Here is a 21022-nt window from a genome sequence, read left to right on the forward strand (position 1 = left end):
CTCAGGAGAAAACAGTTCCCAATTAGATTTTCATATTTTATGACTATAAAGAAGTCACAAGGCTGGACTCTTGACAAAATTTGTATTTATATTCGACCACTTGTTATTTCACATGGACAGCTTTATGTAGTTTTTTCCAGAGTGTAAAGTTTAAATTCTGTTCAAGTCTTTAGTGAAATAATAACCAGAAATCCTGTATTTAAAGAAGTACTGTTGCAATAAAAATACTAATTTGACTGCAAATGTTTTGCAGATCTCTGCTAGCATCAGATAATATGGAAGATTGGCCAGGTATGTCCTATCAAAAGAACAGGATAAATCTATCCTAGCCAGTTGCCACCCTATCATCCTTGTCAATAGATAAGTGGAAGGAGTCATCAATAGTGCCATTAAGTGACACCTACTTACTAACAACCTGCTCACCAATGCTCAGTTCAGGTTTCATCAGAACCATTTGGCTCCAAACCCCGTCAGAGCCTTGGTCCAGATGTGAACATAAGAGCTGACTGTTAGAAGGACTAGAATAGCCACCTTCAACATCAAGGCATATACAAAGGGGACCTGGTAACACTGAAATCAGTGGGAGTTGAAGAGAAAACCCTCAAGAGGCAGAAGTCATACCTGACTCAAAGGAAGATGGCTGTGGCTGTTGGAGACCAATCATCAGAACTCCGGGGCATCACTGCAGATTTCCTCCAGGGAACATCTTCGGCTGCGTCAGTAATGATTTTCCTTCCAACATAAGAGGAGGAGTGGGGCTATACCCTAATGATTTCACAGTGTTCATCCCTACTTACAACTTCTCTGGTAGTAAAGCAGTCCTTGCAGGACTTAGATAACACCTAGACTTAGTCTGACAAGTGACAGATAATATTCACAGCGCATAAGTGCCAAATAATGACTTGGAGTGCTCCGTTTTCGCTTGCGACCGGCCAGCCATATGTTAATGAGGCCCAGTTCTCAAAAACAACTGGGATTCCAGTCAGGATGATTGGATGGTAAGCTGAAGTGCTTTACTAGCTAGGTGACCACTCAGGAGGAAAAGTTATCTCAGAGGTTTAAAGATTCAATTGTGTTTAATTCAAGATGCGTATTTTATGAATCTAGCTAATATTTGATTAGTTCAGTCTGATTGATCATGCCTAAATGCTAATTGTCTTGAAACAATCAATTGATCTTTCCTAACTCCATGGACAAAAACAATTTGTTAAAATGTTTTTATGAACATTTAATTTTCAAAGCTTCATTATACTGTTAGGCATTTTTGACTCCAAATGTTTGTTATCTTAATGAATTCAGTGCTCTTGATAGATAAATAAAAACTGCTGAAGATACAGCCTTAATATTCCTAAATTCCTAAAACATTCACTCCCTTCACCACCGATGCACAGTAGCAGCAGTGTGTACCATCTACAAGATGCACTGCAGCAATGCACCAAGGCTCCTTAGACAGCACCTTCCAAACCCGCGACCTCTACTAGAAGGACAAGGGCAGCAAATACATGGGAACACCACCACCTGCAAGTTCCCCTCCAAGTCACACACCATCCTGACTTGGAACTATATTGCCGTTCCTTCACTGTCACTGGGTCAAAATCCTGGAACTCCCTTCCTAACAGCACTGTGGGTCTACCTACCCCAAATGGACTGCAGCGGTTCAAGAAGGCAGCTCACCACTACCTTCTCAAGGGCAATTAGGGATGGGCAATAAATGCTGACATAGCCAGTGACGCCCACATCCCATGAATGAATTTAAAAAAAAATTGAGAATCACCGTGACTAACATGATGTTGCAATTAAACAATTGCTGAACAAACATCCAAAGATAGCTTCAGAACACAACATCTTGCCTAGTGTCTTTATCATTTCAGAAAGGACGAGCTGTTACCATTTGAATTCATCTGTCTTCCTATTAACATGACCTTTAGTTACCCTTTTTGTAATTCTCCTGTGTTTCTCCTATCACTGTAGTCTACAGCAGCTGCAGATTGCATAAATGCACTCTGGGTAATCTGAGGATCTATAAACTGTCCCCTTGAAGAACCTCGAAAAACTGAGATGTATGTATGTGTATTTTTTTTTTTAAAACCTTGCTGTTCAAGGGACATTGTTGACAGGATTACTGTCCTGTAAGATAATTTGTCAATCTGAAAAACCAAAAGAAAGCCAATCTTGTGAAAACATACATCACAAAAATTAACATTGTGGAATGTAAAACATCTGCTGCAGCAGAAGATTTCCCTAGTGTGAAAAGTAGCAGCGTTAGTGGGTGTTTGGAGTCACTGCTCCTTGAAGCAGCTGATTGAGATAATTTTCATTCCTGGATCCTGATCCTGCCATCAGGAGGAAATGTGGGTTGGGGACCCACAAAGGCCGGCACTGGGACCCAGAGGGCATTTTTCGAGGAGGGCGCCTCCAGGAGCCCTGTCCCAAGGCTGGAAGGTCAATAAGTGGCTCTCCAGCATTGAAAGATTGGCAGCCCCACCATCAGAGGTGGGAGCTGCTGATGTAGGTAAGGGAATGAGAGGGCACATCAAGATGAAGGAGCCTGCTGAAGAATATTTCAAAGATTAGAAGTAAAAAGTGGCCACAACTGCCACAACATCATTGTGGAGGAGGAGCCCCTTCACTGGAAGGCCTATGGCTGCAGTTGTGGTCCTTTGGCAATCGCGGCTGGTGGTGGGGGTGAAATTCAATGAGATATCGATGGCCCCCTAGTCTGCTGCCTGGAGGCTGCCTCAATTCATCGACTCAGCTGAGGGCCTACTTGCCATCTGGAAAATTCCAGACAGCTTCTGATAAGTGCCCTCAATGGGCAATTTAATGGGCCTAATTGGCTACCCGCCACTGGCTGGCGGGTAACTGTAAGACACCCCCGATCCAGCCCCAGTGAAAATTGCCTGGAAATGGGACTATGGCAGCACACCAGTGCGCTGGTTGGGAGTGAACTTCCCTTTAACACCATAGGACATAAATAACATTACTACAGCAAAATTGATTATTTTGAGGGCATGAATTTTATTTTCATCAAAGTAAAGGATATTAATTCTGGGTAATCATTTGATCACTTTATCATTTCATATACCCAGGACCAGCATCAAGCCGAAGTTCCCTCTGCTTTTCTTCAACAATGTACCTTCAGAAGAGCCCCACTATACTATTACTCTGTATTAATACATTATTGAGATTTCTTCCTGCACTTCCCACACCAACTACTACTTTTTGCCTTCTCTGGATGACGTTGTCAATTGGTGCCAAATTAGGGGCAGTTTTATGGTGTTGGCTCAGGCTCACTGGGAACTGGGTGACAAATGTCCAAACTCCTTTCAATTAGGAGGCTTTCATCCCAGCAACCCGTGCTAGATTGAAACCTAAAGACCAGAGGAAGTAAGACAATTATTTTCAACTCTCTGCTGACCTATCTTTCACCGTGAATGAGGTGATTAGTAATTGGAAAACAGTTAAAACAGTTTTACCCCCATTTCTGTGTGCCGCTTGATTTAGGCAGCTGCCTCAATCACCAGAAACAGTCAGGAGCTTCTTTATTCCCTATAAATCAGGGGCTTTAGGACTTCAATGCCATTTTTATCATTATTGGTGAGGTACCTACTCAGTGGTAAACTCCCTTTCTATTCATGGATGGGAATTGACCAGGTCCAGTGTAACTTAATATTCCCAGTTTTCAGCGGTCCATTTATATAATATAGAGATTTGGCAGTTTAGAACATTCAGGATTACCTGAATTGCCTTCCATGCTCTTTCTCCTTATATTAAACTCTCTGTCATTTCCTACTGATCTTTTCAGTTTCCCCATTTGAGGTGCGGCTACAGGCCCAGGCTCAGTGACTGCCTTGCCGGATGTCCTGGCCTCCAAAGCAGTAAACTGCTCATCATTACTCAAATCACTCAGGCAGCTCACTAACAATATTAAATTAAAGCCTGATCTTCAAAATGGTTGTGCCTTTTGCCAGTATTGGAGGTATTTGATCACTTCACCCACTGTCCATCCAATGAATGTCAATGATCAAAATGAGTACCAGCCTGTCAAGTAATTGTACCAACCAGTTCCCTAATATCATTTTTAAAATCTATAATTATATTTGGAGCATCACATGAAGAAATGTACTACTGTTCTGCACATTTCTTTAATTCCAGTTCACAATATTCAGCGCGAGCTCTGGACAGAATATGACTTGTCATGGCCATTTTATATTATTATAATTATATAATTTACCATAATATACAAATTATAATAGAATTTCAACACTCCAATCCATTCCTTATTAATTTCTAAACCCTTAGAAGTATCATTGTCACAATCAAAACAATAATATGGAAAGTACATTGCTGTGGAATTCATTTTTAATTCATTTGCACCTATTTTAGTTACTAAAAACCATGCGAACTTTTCCTTATCATTAGCCCATCAGTAATTTTATTCAATATCCATTTCATTTGATTATTACTTCAGCTTCTTTTTTTGTTTTTCTGTTCTTATTTAATGTTTATTTAACATCTTTTCATTTGGCTGGCTAATAAAGTCTAATAACTCATTTCTGCTGTGCAGGATCCATGGTCTTGATTTTAGAGCCCTTGCATCACTCTTGTTAGTGCCATGATTCTTACAGTAGTAGGCACATAAGGTATCTCATTCCTCTCTCTCTCCTGTCAACAGTCGTAGATTATGTTTGTCGTGTGCTCCTGTGATGAATGTGCTGAGAATGTATTTAATGCAGCAACTGAAGTGCCATGAACGTAACACTACACAAATTTTGGCCACAATGCCAACTTCAATATCACACCATGCATTCCACTTCTAGGAGGTGCTGAATGGGCACACTCTCACCGTTTACTACTAATTTACAGTTCCATGATGCACAAGATATCCAGTGATTGGTATCACTGGCAGCTTCGGCTTTGTAGCCAAATGCATGTTGCATGTGGTACAAAGCTATACCGATCAGAAATGTTCCAGACATGACCCCTGGTCTGTGTTGTATCAGTTGGTAGTCGTAAGGCATGGCTTCAGCTCTGCCAACCTAGAAAGGGGAAAAATATCAGCCAGAGTTCTTGCTCCTGACATTTTTTTAAATCCGGTCATGGGATGTGGGCGTCGCTGGCTAGCCCAGCATTTATTGCCAATCCCTAGTTGCCCTTGAGAAGGTGGTGGTGAGCTGCCTTCTTGAACCACTGCAGACTATGTGGGGTAGGTACAACAACAGTGCTGTCAGGAAGGGAGTTCCAAAATTTTGGCCAGCGACAGTGAAGGAACAGTGATATAGTTCAAAGTCAGGATGCTGTGTGGCTTGCAGGGAAACTTGCAGGTGGTGGTGTTCCCATGCATCTGCTGCCCTTGGCCTTCTAGGTGGAAGAGGTTTGGAAGGTGCTGTTGAAGGAGCCTTGGTGAGTTGCTGCAGTGCATCTTGTAGATGGTACACACTGCTGCCACTGTGCATCGGTGGTGGATGGATAGGACGTTTGTAGATGGGGCCCCAATCAAGTGGGCTGCTTTCTCCTGGATGGTGCCGAGCTTCTTGAGTGTTGTTGAAGCTGCACCCATCCAGGCTAGTGGAGGGTATTCCATCACACCCCTGACTTGTGCCTTGTAAATGGTGGACTGGCTTTGGGGAGTCAGGAGGTGAGTTACTTGCCACAGGATTCCTAGCCTCTGACCTGTTCTTGTAGTCACAGTATTTATATGGCGACTCCAGTTCAGTTTCTGGTAAATGGTAACCCCCAGGATGTTGACAGTATGGGACTCAGCTATGATAATGCCATTGAATGTAAAGGGAAGATAGTTAGATTCTCTTTTGTTGGAGATGGTCATTACCTGGCACTTGCGTGGCGTGAATGTTACTTGCCATTTATCAGCCCAAGCCTGGATATTGTCCAGGTCTTGCTGCATTTCTACACGGACTGCTTCAGTATCTGAGGAGTCGCGAATAGTGCTGAACATTGTGCAATCATCAGCGAACATCCCCACTTCTGACCTCATGACTGAACAAAGGAGGAAAGTTATGCTTGGAGTCAGAGAAAGTGGGTGAGATTTTAAACGAGTACTTTGCATCGGTATTCACCGAGGAGAGGGACATGACGGATGTTGAGGTTAGGAACAGATGTTTGATTACTCTAGGTCAAGTCGGCATAAGGAGGGAGGAAGTGTTGGGTATTCTAAAAGGCATTAAGGTGGACAAGTCCCCAGGTCCGGATGGGATCTATCCCAGGTTACTGAGGGAAGCGAGAGAGGAAATAGCTGGGGCCTTAACAGATATTTTTGCAGCATCCTTAAACACGGGTGAGGTCCCGGAGGACTGGAGAATTGCTAATGTTGTCCCCTTGTTTAAGAAGGGTAGCAGGGAAAATCTAGATAATTATAGACTGGTGAGCCTGACGTCAGTGGTAGGGAAGCTGCTGGAGAAGATACTGAGAGATAGGATCTATTCCCATTTGGAAGAAAATGGGCTTATCAGTGATAGGCAACATGGTTTTGTGCAGGGAAGGTCATGTTTTACCAACTTAATAGAATTCTTTGAGGAAGTGACAAAGTTGATTGATGAGGGAAGGGCTGTCGATGTCATATACATGGACTTCAGTAAGGCGTTTGATAAGGTTCCCCATGGTAGGCTGATGGAGAAAGTGAAGTTGCATGGGGTCCAGGGTGTACTAGCGAGATGGATAAAGAACTGGCTGGGCAACAGGAGACAGAGAGTAGTAGTGGAAGGGAGTTTCTCAAAATGGAGACGTGTGACCAGTGGTGTTCCACAGGGATCCGTGCTGGGACCACTGTTGTTTGTGATATACATAAATGATTTGGAGGAAAGTATAGGTGGTCTGGTTAGCAAGTTTGCAGACGACACTAAGATTGGTGGAGTAGCAGATAGTGAAAGGGACTGTCAGAGAATACAGCAGAATATAGATAGATTGGAGAGTTAGGCAGTGAAATGGCAGATGGAGTTCAATCAGGGCAAATGCGAGGTGATGCATTTTGGAAGATCCAATTCAAGAGTGAACTATACAGTAAATGGAAAAGTCCTGCGGAAAATTGATGTACAGAGAGATTTGGGTGTTCAGGTCCATTGTTCCCTGAAGGTGGCAACGCAGGTCAATAGAGTGGTCAAGAAGGCATACGGCATGCTTTCCTTCATCGGACGGGGTATTGAGTACAAGACTTGGCAGGTCATGTTACAGTTGTATAGGACTTTGGCTCGGCCACATTTGGAATACTGCGTGCAGTTCTGGTCGCCACATTACCAAAAGGATGTGGATGCTTTGGAGAGGGTGCAGAGGAGGTTCACCAGGATGTTGCCTGGTATGGAGGGCACTAGCTATGAAGAGAGGTTGAGTAGATTAGGATTATTTTCATTAGAAAGTCGGAGGTTGAGGGGGGACCTGATTGAGGTGTACAAAATCATGAGAGGTATAGACAGGTTGGATAGCAAGAAGCTTTTTCCCAGAGTGGGGTATTCAATTGCTAGGGGTCACGAATTCAAAGTGAGAGGGGAAAAGTTTAGGGGGGATATGCGTGGAAAGTTCTTTACGCAGAGGATGGTGGGTGCCTGGAATGCGTTGCCAGCGGAGGTGGTAGACGCGGGCACGATAGCGTCTTTTAAGATGTATCTAGACGGATACATGAATGGGCAGGAAGCAAGGAGATACAGACCCTCAGAAAATAGGCAACATGTTTAGATAGAGGATCTGGATCAGTGCAGGCTTGGAGGGCCGAAGGGCCTGTTCCTGTGCTGTAATTTTCTTTGTTCTTTGTTCTTTTTGAAGGAAGGTCATTGATGAAGAAGCTGAAGATGGTTGGGTCTAGGACACTGCTGTCCAGTTGCTGTGCTGTAAATTATACGTGAGAGGATGTAAAATGGGACAGGATCGGTTTTGTCTATGATGCCCTCCATTATCAACTATCTGCAGGTACTCTATATTTCAAGTATGTACCTTAACATTGTCAATTGGCTGAGGTACTACAGGGTGAGTGATACCCATGCAAACAGGGAGAGGAGAAAAAAAAGGGAGAGAGAAAAATTAGAGGCGAACTAATGAAAAATTTAGGCTCATTCCACAATAACCAGGGATAATGAAAAATGAACAAAATTTGCATTTATATAGATCTTATGATAGACTGAATTTTAATCACGTGCTGCGTTCCTCGGTGGCGTGCTTTCAATTCGGCGCTATCCCGACACGGAAGGGCAACCAAGGAGCCCCCGTGATATTTCGCACGGGGGCTCATTTAAATAGTGGGGGCGGAGCGGCCGCCGGCAATGGCGTCAGGCGCCACGGTGCAGGCGCCATTTTTAAAAGGCTTCAAACCCTTCAGTTACATTGTAAAATTTAAAGGTCCCGATCTCCGGGAATTAAAAATAAAATGTTTTGTCAGGTGTCAATCATGTATCCCACCCCCTCAATGGGTAAATCATACATTAATTGTCCTCTACCGACATGGTAAAATTTTATTAGTATCACAAGCTTTCCCTCCCGACATTTGTTCCCTTTGACTCTCAACCCCTTCCCACCATCCCCACAGCCAATAATAAGTGTTTTTCCGCTCCCCCACCCCTCCCACCCTGAAAATTGTATTCCTCCCCCCTCCCCACCAAGTTCTCACCTCAGAACTCCGTGCGGAGTTCCGAAGCTGCGCCAAGACCGAACGGAGGGCGTAAAATTGGCGTGGGACATCCACCTCCTGCAGGTAAGTTTATTAGCATCTCATTTATGTTCATTTGAATATGCAGAGGAAGGGCCGGCATATTACTGACGGCGGGGTTGGCGGTGGGGGGGTGCTGCACCAAGGTCACCCCGCTGCCGGCAATATGCGGCGGACCCTACCTGACGACGCTGGTCATGGCGGGCCTCACCCCACAAAGTTTTACCGGTCCCCGCACTGCGTCAGAGGGCCGGTAAAATTCCGCCCGATGTCGCAAAATTCTTCACATAAATGAATTACTTTGAAGAGCAGCAACTGTGGGCAAACAAAGCAGCCGCTTTGCAAAAGCAAGATCCCACAAATACTGAATAAATATTCAATCTTATCTTGGTGATATTGAAGGAAAAGCAACTCTGGCCAGACCACTAAAAGAACTCTGCAGTGGTGAGCACCGCAGCCTCACAGCTCCAGCGACCTGGGTTCAGTTCTGGATACTGCCTGTGCGGAGTTTGCAAGTTCTCCCTGTGACTGTGTAGGTTTCTGCCGGGTGCTCCAGTTTCCTCCCACAGCCAAAGACTTGCAGGCTGATAGGTAAATTGGCCATTGTAAATTGCCCCTAGTGTAGGTCGGTGATAGGAGAATGGTGGGGATGTGGTAGGGAATATGGGATTAATGTAGGATTAGTATAAATGGGTGGTTGTTGGTCGGCACAGACTTGGTGGGCCGAAGGGCCTGTTTCAGTGCTGTATCTCTAACTAAATAAATAAACTCCTTGTTCTTTTCTGAGAAGTACAGAAAGGGATAGAGTTTCTGTTCCTGCACAATTCGCCTGAAATTGGCCAAACCAGCGTAAAAGATTAGGGAATCAAGCCTAAGATACATCCAGCACAAATCAAGTAACAAATCAAAAGTAATCTTTTGCACTGGTTTAAAAAAAAATCAAAGGAAACATCCCCAGCAACAAAACTGGTCAAGTCCCCAGATCAAATTAATCATCATGGTGAGTTTCTGCTAATTGTGCCTGTTAGCACCCCTTTGATGAGGCTGTTAAAATTAAACATTTTTTAGGCACAAGGACACAAGAAGGCACCTTAAATATTAAATATTAAAATATATTTAATTTACTAAGAAACTGACTACTGTGCACCAATTACAACAACCTATATTTATCTAGCACCTTTAACATAATAACCAGGGAAAGGGTTGGCCCACTCAAGGACAGAGATAGGAATCTATGCGTGGAGCCAGAGGAATTGGGCGAGGTGCTAAATGAGTACTTTGCATCAGTATTCACCAAGGAGAAGGACTTGGTGGATGATGAGCCTAGGGAAGGGAGTGCAGATAGTCTCAGTCATCTCATTATCAAAATGGAGGAGGTGTTGGGTGTCTTACAAAGCATTAAGGTAGATAAGTCCCCAGGGCCTGATGGGATCTACCCGAGAATACTGAGGGAGGCAAGGGAAGAAATTGCTGGGGCCTTGACAGAAATCTTTGCATCCTCATTGGCTACAGGTGAGGTCCCAGAGGACTGGAGAATAGCCAATGTTGTTCCTTTGTTTAAGAAGGGTGGCAAGGATAATCCAGGAAATTATATGCCAGTGAGCTTTACGTCAGTGGTGGGGAAACTATTAGAGAGGATTCTTCGGGACAGGATTTACTCCCATTTGGAAACAAATGAACTTATTAGTGAGAGACAGCATGGTTTTGTGAAGGGGAGGTCGTGTCTTATTAATTTGATCGAGTTTTTTGAGGAAGTGACGAAGATGATTGATGAGGGAAGGGTGGTGGATGTTGTCTATATGGACTTCAGTAAAGCCTTTGACAAGGTCCTGCATGGCAGACTGGTGCAAAAGGTGAAGTCACACGGGATCAGAGGTGAGTTGGCAAGATGGATACAGAACTGGCTCAGTCACAGAAGACAGAGGGTAACGGTGGATGGGTGTTTTTCTGAATGGAGGGATGTGACTAGTGGTATTCCACAGGGATCAGTGCTGGGACCTTTGCTGTTTGTAGTATATATAAATGATTTGGAGGAAAATGTAGCTGGTCTGATTAGTAAGTTTGCGAACGACACAAAGATTGGTGGAGTTGCGGATAATGATGAGGATTGTCAGAAGATACAGCAGGATATAGATCGGTTGGAGACTTGGGCGGAGAAATGGCAGATGGATTTTGATCCGGACAAATGTGAGGTAATGCATTTTGGAAGGTCTAATGCATGTGGGAGGTATACAGTAAATGGCAGAACCCTTAGGAGTACTGACAGGCAGAGAGATCTGGGCGTACAGGTCCACAGGTCACTGAAAGTGGCAACGCAGGTGGATAAGGTAGTCAAGAAGGCATACGGCATGCTTGCCTTCATCGGTTGGGGCATAGAGTATAGAAATTGGCAAGTCATGTTGCAGCTGTACAGAACCATAGTTTGGCCACACTTAGAATATTGCGTGCAATTCTGGTCACCACACTACCAGAAGGACGTGGCGGCTTTGGAGATGGTACAGAGGAGGTTTACCAGGATGTTGCCTGGTCTGGAGGGCATTAGCTATGAGGAGAGGTTGGAAAAACTCGGATTGTTTTCACTGGAACGACGGAGGTGGAGGGGCGACATGATAGAGGTTTACAAAGTTATGAGCGGCATGGAGAGAGTGGATAGTCAGAAGCTTTATCCCAGGGTGGAAGAGTCAGTTACTAGGGGACATAGGTTTAAGGTGCGAGGAGCAAAGTTTAGAGGGGATGTGCGAAGCAAGTTTTTTACACAGAGGGTGGTGAGTGCCTGGAACTTGCTGCCAGGGGAGTTGGTGGAAGCAGATATGATAGCGACATTTAAGAGACATCTTGACAAATACATGAATAGGAAGGGAATGGAGGGATATGGGCCCCGGAAGTGCAGAAGGTGTTAGTTTCGGCAGGCATCAAGATCGATGCAGGCTTGGAGGGCCGAATGGCTGTACTGTTCTTTGTTTGTTCGAAAACATTCCAATGTGCTTTACAGGAACATTACAAAACAAAGTATGACACTGAGCTACAAAAGGAGATATTAGCTCAGATGACCAAAAGCTTGAGATAAGAGGTAGATTTTAAGGATTGTCTTAAAGGAGGAAAGCAAGGTGGAGAGGCGGAGAGGCGTAAGGAGGGTATTCCAGAGCTTGGGGCCTAGGCAACTGAAGGCACAGCAATCAATGGTACAGCGATTAAAATCAGGGATGCACAAGAGGCCAGAATTAGAGGAGCACAGATATCTTGGAGGGTTGTGAGGCTGGAGGAAATCACAGAGATAGGGAGGGGCGAGGCAATGGAGGGATTTGAAAACAAGGATGAGAATTTTAAAATCAAGACTTTGCTTGACCAGGAACCAATGTAGGTCAGTGAGCACAGGGGTGAAGGGGGAATGGGACTTGGTTTGAGTTAAGACACGGTTTTGGATGCCCTCAAATTTACAAAGAGTAGAATGTAGGAGACCAGCCAGGAGTGCATTTGAATAGTAAATGGTAACATTTAGATTTCAGAGTCATTTTCAATGATTTAAAATCAGGTTACTCACAGGTGGTAGATTAGACACTCTAATTAAAAGTGCTTTATTGTGATAAACCCATTTTCAGCTGTATTAATAAAGCTGTACCAGGTTACCACTCTTATCAGGAAATACACTCAGGAATACTTTTTAATGCAGGAAAACAAAATTCATTCAAAACACTGCCTGATTACATTAGTTCATGAAGGAGTTCATGTTTGTGATTATGCAAACGATTTTGAGTGGAAGCTTGAACCATTATTTTACTTCGGAAGATTGATACAATTTTGAATGCAACTTGCATCTAGATTTCCGATTGCGCCCAAAAGTGGAAACGCTTGGCCAACATCTTTAAGTCAAGGCTAATCAGTTAAATCTGTCTGTTCAGCGATTTAGGTGGTTATTAATGTTCATCTAAAACAACCTTTCAACTTTTCTACACCTTGTAGGGATAAGAATTCTGTTACATATTTTCTGCATGAGACTTACAAATACTGTGGACATGCATTTAAACGAGGTGCTGTATCAAACAGTGTATTTCATTGGGCAGGACAATAAAGTTGCTGAACTGCAACACATGGAACTGCAACGTATGTTTTTATTGGTGCTAACGTGCAGTTAAGTTCATTTAAGTTTAATATGTATTCTTTGTCCTTGACTACTTAAGAGTTTAAACAACAAATCCTGCAGTCTAAAGTACCATCTTGAATTATATCAGTTAATATAGCTCGTGAAAGTTTTCAGTTAAAAGCTCCTGTTCAAGCTTTGTCAATGGCCTAAAATGTTTATTCATAACTTGTTTAAGCTGAGAAGTACAAATCAGAAAGATTCCAAGATTTGATCCCATATTTCTGCTGAATTATATGATCTCAGCCAAAGTGGTGATAGGAGCACCACAATTGATTTTAGTGCCTTGGGTGGAGGGTCAGTGGGGTGGGCGGGGTGGTGGTGGGCGGGGTGGTGGTGGTTTGGTGGTGGGTAGCATACACATTTCCTGCTGTTGATCATTATCAAGAAACCACAGTTGCAAGTGCACATGTATGGGTGCCAGGCATGAAGCAGGATCAAACTCAGCTGTAGTGCTGCCTGTAGTTAAGAAGCCTGTTGATACTCAATGGTGAAGGCTCATACATGAATTGTGGTCTCTTGAGCAAGGCAATGAGGAGCAACTGGTGCTCTTAGAACTTATCTTCAGCCTTCTCACACAATCAGATTCAGTAAAGGCTCCAAGGCACATCACTCAAACATCATTAATGCTGACTGTTGAACAATCAATTAAAGCAATTCAAGAGAAGTAGAAAATAATCAAAAAGCTGTTGGAAAAATATTAAAAGTTTTTATTGAAGATGTTAAATATTGTTCATTTTAACTATATAATTTCTGATGAACACTCTTTAAAGTGCAGAAAAAGCATCTATTATGTCTACTTGTGCTTAATATTCAGTGGCATTTAACCAATGTTTAAATGTGAAGATATTAAGGATAAAAAAAACTCTGCTTCGAGAATTCAATACACCATAGATGTATTACAAGGAAAGAAATGTAGTACAATATGTTTATGATAATTCAGCTTAAAAAGTAGTGCAACATTACATCAGAGGTATGCTTAGATTAGTCCTTACTGCTTTACTATCATTGAAGCTGAGAATAAAAGTGTTATATTGTTGTATCGCTACTGTAGGAAAAAATCACCACAAATATCTCCTGTGAATATTATTGAAGGTACCTTTGGTTTACTATATTCCAGTGAGGTTATCAATGATCAGCACCTGTTAACCATTTCCTGTATAATATTTCTTAGACAATTAGAGACAACTGTGGGATTTTTCAAGTCTGTGTGACTTCTTAAAGGAAAGAAAAGCCAGACTGCAGGGAAATAGTGCAATACCGTGTGAACTATGCTTATCACAACAGCATGCTTTTGTCTGTCTCCATTTAGACTGAAAACGAAATCCATACAATGGGCTCTTTTACTTGCCTCGGCCTACTTCAAGGTACTTTTTAAAAAAGTGATAGACTTAAAATCATTGCAAAACTGCTATGAAAATCAAGTCTACTCCATGATATATGTAAACTTGATAGTTTGCAGCAAACAACACTGCTAAGTTTTGTTGTGTGAGCATGAATTACATTCTGCATTTATTATAAGGTAAGTGAAGTCCCGAACTGGTGTATGAAACCAAACAGTGCTTTATTACAGTTCTTATTGATTATGGTGTCAGTTGTTAACCCATTACCAGAGTGCATTAGGGGGAGAGGGATTCAGCAGCAAGATTAGCCAGTGCTCCAAACAACACTACTACATTTGATTCTGCAATGATAACATTAGATTCTGAAATGAAACTTGCATTTTCATAATTTCAGTAAGAACACTTCTACACTATTTTTAAATAGTCGTTTGGCAGTACAGAACTTGAGTATTGCTGAAAACAGAGACAGGTTGTTGAAGCTTTTCATCTTGCACTTATCAGGACAATTCGCAAGAATGCCGATATAAGGGAAAACAACAACTTTATACTGTATGAGAAGAGAGTGCTGATTGGTTGGCAAGTGAACAATGATTGTTAGAGGTGTTGCCATGCACTAGTTAATGGTGACTGACAGTTAATTGCAAACTTTGTTTAAAATTTAAACCAGGCAGTTTGACTTTGATTGGTCAAGGCATTGCCCTGAGGAATGAACAAGTGAATGGCTGTCACTTATTTTGTTTAGCTGAAACTGGCACAACATATATTAATACATAGCGCCCTGTTCTTTGCAGACAGAAAGAACATGTATACACATTGCGCCTGTTTCAGCTAAACAAAATAAGTGACATGGAACAATAATGTTTCTCCCTAGTGCTTTTTGCAATGCCACCCAGTGACTGTTACACTCCCATGTTGTTTTTTTTTGCTAATTCTGCTGTCATGTTTTTGCATTTACAGCAGTTGTTAAACTGATGACATTTGAAATTCCCTCAATTATTTTTAAAAAATCACAACTGACCTTCGCCCCAGGAATTATGGAAAGATGCTTTTTTATTAAAAACTTTATTGGTGATGCACTGTTGGGACAGAGTAAAAGAAACTTAATATAGAGATACATGAGGGAATGTCATACTGATTTGCATTGCAAGGTGGGTTCCTTAACAACACAGCAACATAAAATTAATTGAGTATGTGCAATCATCTGAAAATCTGGATGGCAACTTTCATTTCTGGCTGTGGATCTCCCCAATAGTTGGGAATGTGAGACACTTCATTGTTGACCTGTGCAGGTGAGCTGAGTTTCAGAACATCTGTTTACAAAACAATGATGGTCAATGTCAATAACAGCAACTACTTATGTTACCAACTGGCTCTGCTGCCGTTGTCCCCTCGGAGGCAAAATAGTTACACACTTGCATCACAGCATTTCTACTGAAGTCAGGGTTAAAGCTGATGACGGTTGCAATATTAGCCTGAAGCTTACATCATCTAGGAGTACTTAGTACTGTCAAAATTGTTCTATTTTCCTGCAATGGTTTCTTTCGCCTTAATGGATTTATAAAGTCACCAAAAATATAAAGGTAAAATGTAAAACTAATTTGGTGCAGATATAGGGATGAATTTAGTGAGCCCGCACGCCTGGAAATGGGCGCTATTCCCAAATGCAACATGCGTGGCCGACCCACCACTATCATGTGGCAGCCTCCCCTGCTACCCACCGCCCCCCCCCCACCCCAATCACACAGTGGGGGCAGGAGACGAGACATTCATCCTGTGATCAGATAACCCTGGAGCAGGTGCTGGCGCCATATTTAAAGGCCTGCCAGCCCTGCATTCACTCCTGCCTGAGAATGACTGCCTTCAACAGTGTTCCTTCGTGCCTCAGGAGGCAACAGAATACATGCACTAAGGTGAGTCTTAATTGGAGTCTCTGTGGTTGGACATCAGGGTCGCTGGGAGTGGGTGTTTATGAGGTTGTCTCTTGCCTCCATGGCGTGTCGATCTATCTGCCTAGCCTAGGGTGCAACATCTTCAGCATTCAGTGCTGTTTGCCCCTCTCCCTCCGCGTCTTCCACATCAGTGGAGGAGTGTTGTTCAGGCTTCTCATCTTCATGTAAGGCCTCCCCGCTCTGCAGTGCTAGATTGTGCAGAGCACAGCAGACCACCAAGGTATGCGAGATCCTCACTGGGGCATACAGCAGAGCTCCACCAGATCGATCAAGGCAGGAGAATCCCATCTTCAGTAGGCCAATGGTCTTCTCAATGGTCACTAGTGTGGATCCATGGCAAGTGTTGTACCTCTCCTCCGCTGCATTGCGAGGGTTCCTCACAGGCATAAGAAGCCAAGTCTGCATGGCTAGCCGTTGTTCCTGAGAATTCATCACTGAAGGTGGGCAGGCAGCCTGAAAAGCTGTGGCACCTGGAACTGTTGAAGTATGTAGGCCTCATAGCTGCTTCCCGGGAAGCAGGCACACACCCGCAGGAAACGCTTTGGTGGTCGCAGACCCAGTTGAACATCGACTGAAGGAAAGCCCTTCTGGTTGATGAAGACAGCTGACTGGTCCATTGGAGCCTTGATGGCCACATTCAAGCAATCTATCACACCTTGCACCTGGGGGAATCCAGCAATTGCCCTGAACGTGATGGCCTTTTCAGCCTGAATGTCAGGGACCATCGATATTGCATATAGTCACCGGCCCCCTTAAGCAGGACATTGATCACCTCCTTGATGCAGTGGTGATCTGCTGCCTGGGAAACCCCACATGGCCCCAGTGGATCCCTGAATCACAGAATTATTACAGCACAGAAGGAGGCCATTCGGCTCATTGCAGTCTTAGAATAAGGGGCAGCCATTTAGGCCTGAGATGAGGGGGAATTTCTTTACTCAATGGGTGGTGAAGTAGAAGTATGTTCTGATGAAAGGTCACAGACCTGAAACGTTCACTCTGCTTCTCTCTCCACAGATGCTGACCTGCTGAGTATTTCCAGCACTTTCTGTTTTTACTTCTAATTTCAGGACATGCGTATGTCTCTAAGTACCATCCAGTGGGGTTGGGTTGAGAGAATGGGGCAGAAAGGAAAGGGCAGCTGCATTCAAACATGGAGGGACATAAAACCAGCAGGAGTGTCACTTCATGCACCTCCAGTGACCATATTTCTGGATCCCTTTGCTTTTGGCCATAATGTTGGAAAATGATAAATCACAGAGATTTGAGGGAAGTTAGAGGGAAGAACAGAATATTTTGACAACATAAATGCTGGACATAATTGTCTTTACATTTCAAATTGTGTTGATGCAGAACAGCACAGTACACTGGTTCACTTCAGGAAACAAAATATAATGGAAGCATGCTTGGCATGAGCCTGTATCAACAAAGGAAAATAATATATTTTGTGATACCATTAGGACTTCAACAGTCAAGTGGATATGTTACATATGTTTCCTGTATTTACACACTAAATTTAACAAAGTTTCACTAAGTATTATATAATTTAGAAGAAACAATTATATAAAGGAGCTGCATGTTTCCAGTTAACATTGTTGGCAGTGGATTTGTTAACATTATTATTCCATCACTAGCAATTTGCCAAATAGAAATATTTTTAAAAATAGGGCACTAGGAGAGTTAGGCGGGAAATATGGATGGCGCCGTGGATTGCTAAATAATGTTCTTTTAAGGGCTCCATTTAGTGCGCCTGTTGAGAGCGAGAATGGTGGTGTGGGGGAGTGGGGGTGGGTGGGATGGAGAAATGTTTCGGAAACGTCTGCCCGGAAATCTGGCATCGTGACATCGGTCTGGATTTAGTGAGCGGCAGCAAAGTACCAAGGCCGAATCATCACCCCAATGCAACAGGAATGTATTTTAAATTGCTGAGCACTTACTTTTAATACATTTGCATCTAATTCATCATGATGCATTGAGCTGGGGGTGGGGGGGCAAATTAAGTGAATGGCGGGCAGCACTCACGTGCCTACAGATCCCAATGGTCAAAAGCTGACAGCACCATGTTGAGGCTTCAGTTACGTAACGGGTAGGGAGCCATGACCAGTACTTCATAGGGGAAGAGGGGGGTGTAGAGGCCATTGTCGGCCTGCAGTGTTGTGCGCTTTGCAAGGGGGGCCATGGTTCGGGTGCTCTGCAAGGGACGGGGGATTCGGGTTCTCAAGGGAGTTTGGGTTTGGGTCACTGTACCAGGTGACCAAACTGTTGGGAGAGATGTTTGGTTGTCCATACTGCCGGATGAGAGGGTCGGCTATCAGAAAGCCCTCGTGCCCACCCGATCGGGGAGTCTGCTGGGAGAAGTAGCAAAATATCCATTGCCAAAGCAGCGTTGTCTCTGCATCAACAGCACTCTGTAGGCCCACTGGTCACCTGGCATGGGTCTCTTACACTGTCTTTTTGGACCCACGTGACTTGATGCTGTGCCTCCGATGGAGGGAGGGCCGAGAGTCAGTTGCGCCTGCCCATGAAGATCTACAAGGAGAGCAGCAGCAGTAGGTGGCCATGCCAAGAAGGGCCCACCTGCACCAAAGAGTGTACCGGTCTCGAATCAGCTACCTCCAAATGTCCAAACGGCATTGTCAGCAAAGACTACGGCTCTCCATGGAAGCTGTCACTGACTTCTGTGCCATGCTGCAGGACGAATTGCGACCTATGGGATTGGGGTCACCCTATTCCAGTGGCCCTGAAGATCACAGTGGCACTCAACTTTTTCATGTCTGGTTCATTCCAAGGATCCGCCAGCGACATGTGTGGGGTTTCCCAGGCAGCAGCCCACCGCTGCATCAAGGAGGTGGCCAATACCCTGTTCAAGAGGACCAGTGCTACCAGACCGACCCTGACAGTCAGGCCAAGGGTGCCATCGGATGCACCGCCATCACTGGATTTCCTCGGGTGCAAGGTGTGATAGATTGCAAGCATGTGGCCATCAAGGCTCCCACGGACCAGCCAGTTGCCTTCATCAACAGGAAGGCTTTCATTCCATCAATGTTCAACTGGTCTGCAAAAGTGTTTCCTGCAGGTATGTGCTAGCTTCCTGGAAAGTGGTCATGATGCCGAAATACTTCGGCAATCCCAGGTGCCACAGTTTTTCAGGCCCCCCATTCACCTTCAGTGATGGATTCTAGGGAACGAGGGACCCATTGAAGACTTGGCTACTGACACCAGTGAGGAACCCTTGCAATGCAGCAAAGGAGCGGTGCAACACTTGCCATGGCTCCACCCGAGTGACCATCGAGCAGGACTATGCCCCAGTGAGGGTTTCAGGTAACATTGTGGTCTGCTGTGCTCTGCACAATCTAGCACTTTGGTGGTGAGGGGGGGGAGGGGGGGTGGCGGTGGCGGGAGGCATTGGTGGGTGGCCTTGCATGAAGAGGACATGACTGTGTGAAACTCCTCCACTGAAGAGGAGGATGCGGAAGAGGGAGATGAACAAGCAGCACTGGATGTTTAAGTCCTTGCAGTGGAGGCCAGGCAAATTGAGCAACAGGCCAAGGAAGCAAGAGACAATCTCAAACTTACCCATTTCCAGCCACCCTGATGGCCACTCAGATATAAACCAATAAAGACTCACCTGAATGCATGCAGTCTGTCACCTCCTTCCTATTTGTGTTCCATGCCTAGTGCCCATGGCAGATTTTACTCAACTGAGGGCTGGGTAATCCACTAAAGGGGAAAGGCAAAGTCAGCAGCTCACAATAAATGCATGATAGAATAATCATTTTTACACATTGAGGGGTAATTGCTTGAACCAAAGAACTTTATATGATGCAGCACATGTCAAATTTCAAACATACGTGAACCCCCAAGTGTGTCCAGGTTTTTTGTTATTTGTTCGTGGGATGTGGGCATCTGTGGCTAGGCCAGCTTTTATTGCCCATCCCTAACTTCCCTTGAGAAGGTGGTTGTGTGCTGCCTTCTTGAACTGCTGCAGTCATTGGGACGTAGGTACACCAACAGTGCTGTTAGGAAGGGAGTTCCAGGATTTTGACCCAGAAGCAGTGAAGGAATGGCGATATAGTTCCAAATCAGGATGGTGTGTGGCTTAGAGGGGAACTTGCTGGTGCTGTGTGTTACCATGGATCTGCTGACCTTGTCCTTCTAGGTGGTAGAGGTCACTGGTTTGGAAGGTGCTGTCAAAGGAGCCTTGGTAAGTTACTGCAGTGCATCCTGTAGATGATACACACTGCTTCCACTGTGCATCAGTGGTGAAGGTAGAGAATGTTGAAGGTGGTGCCAATCAAGCAGGCTGCTGTGTCCTGGTTGGTGTTGAGCCTCTTGAGAGTTGTTGGAGCTGAACCCATCCAGGCAAGTGGTGATATTCCATCACATTTCTGACTTGTGCCTTGTAGATGGTGGACAGGCATTGGGGGTGGTTTTCTTTATACAATCGAGTGCTTTTATGAGGTGTGAACCCAGCTGATCAGGCTGCCCCTTGGCCTATGATTACTTCAGTGGCTGTCATCTGGGTGCCTGAGGCCTGGAGGGCTCGGCTGCCTGAGGGTTAGCTGCACAGGTGCAGGACTCTCCTCAGACATCAAAGCTACTGGAACTGGGCTCACTGGCAGAGGGGCTGAGGAGCTTGTGTCCATACTCGGAGCACACTGAGAGGAGCCCCCAGATGTGGAGGTCAGCCTCTCCTCCTCCCTTTCAAGGCCACCTGCAATCACTAAAAAGGAGAGAGGTGTGGAGCACCCACCTTGGCAGAACGCAGAAAATGTCGTTGACCCTCTTGCAGCACTGTACCCAGTTCCTGGGGGGGATGACCTCCGGTTGCTGACCGTCTCAGCGATCTGCATCCAGGCTTGCTTGGTCAGTTGGGAGGACCTCTTCTTGCCATTGCTGGGGAAGAGGAATTCTCACCTTGTCTTTGCAGCCTGGAGGAGAATTT

The 21022-nt window shown here is 44.5% G+C and overlaps 1 protein-coding gene across 3 annotated transcripts in view; it reads right to left on the reverse strand.

Annotated features, from left to right (window-relative positions):
- The window catches only part of LOC137378647 (ciliary neurotrophic factor receptor subunit alpha-like), a 578914-nt gene that overhangs the window by 510510 nt on the left and 47382 nt on the right, over positions 1-21022 (reverse strand). Inside the window, exon 2 of one of the 3 annotated variants that reach the window (XM_068049135.1) lies at positions 19706-19797. The exons of the other annotated variants lie outside the window; for them this stretch is intronic. The gene's annotated coding sequence lies outside the window, so the exon portion shown is untranslated. The remainder of the gene's footprint in view (positions 1-19705; positions 19798-21022) is intronic. 3 annotated transcript variants of the gene reach the window in all.

This window comes from Heterodontus francisci, chromosome 1 (genome assembly GCF_036365525.1).
Source record: "Heterodontus francisci isolate sHetFra1 chromosome 1, sHetFra1.hap1, whole genome shotgun sequence".
In the NCBI taxonomy this organism is placed as follows: Eukaryota; Metazoa; Chordata; class Chondrichthyes; order Heterodontiformes; family Heterodontidae; genus Heterodontus; species Heterodontus francisci.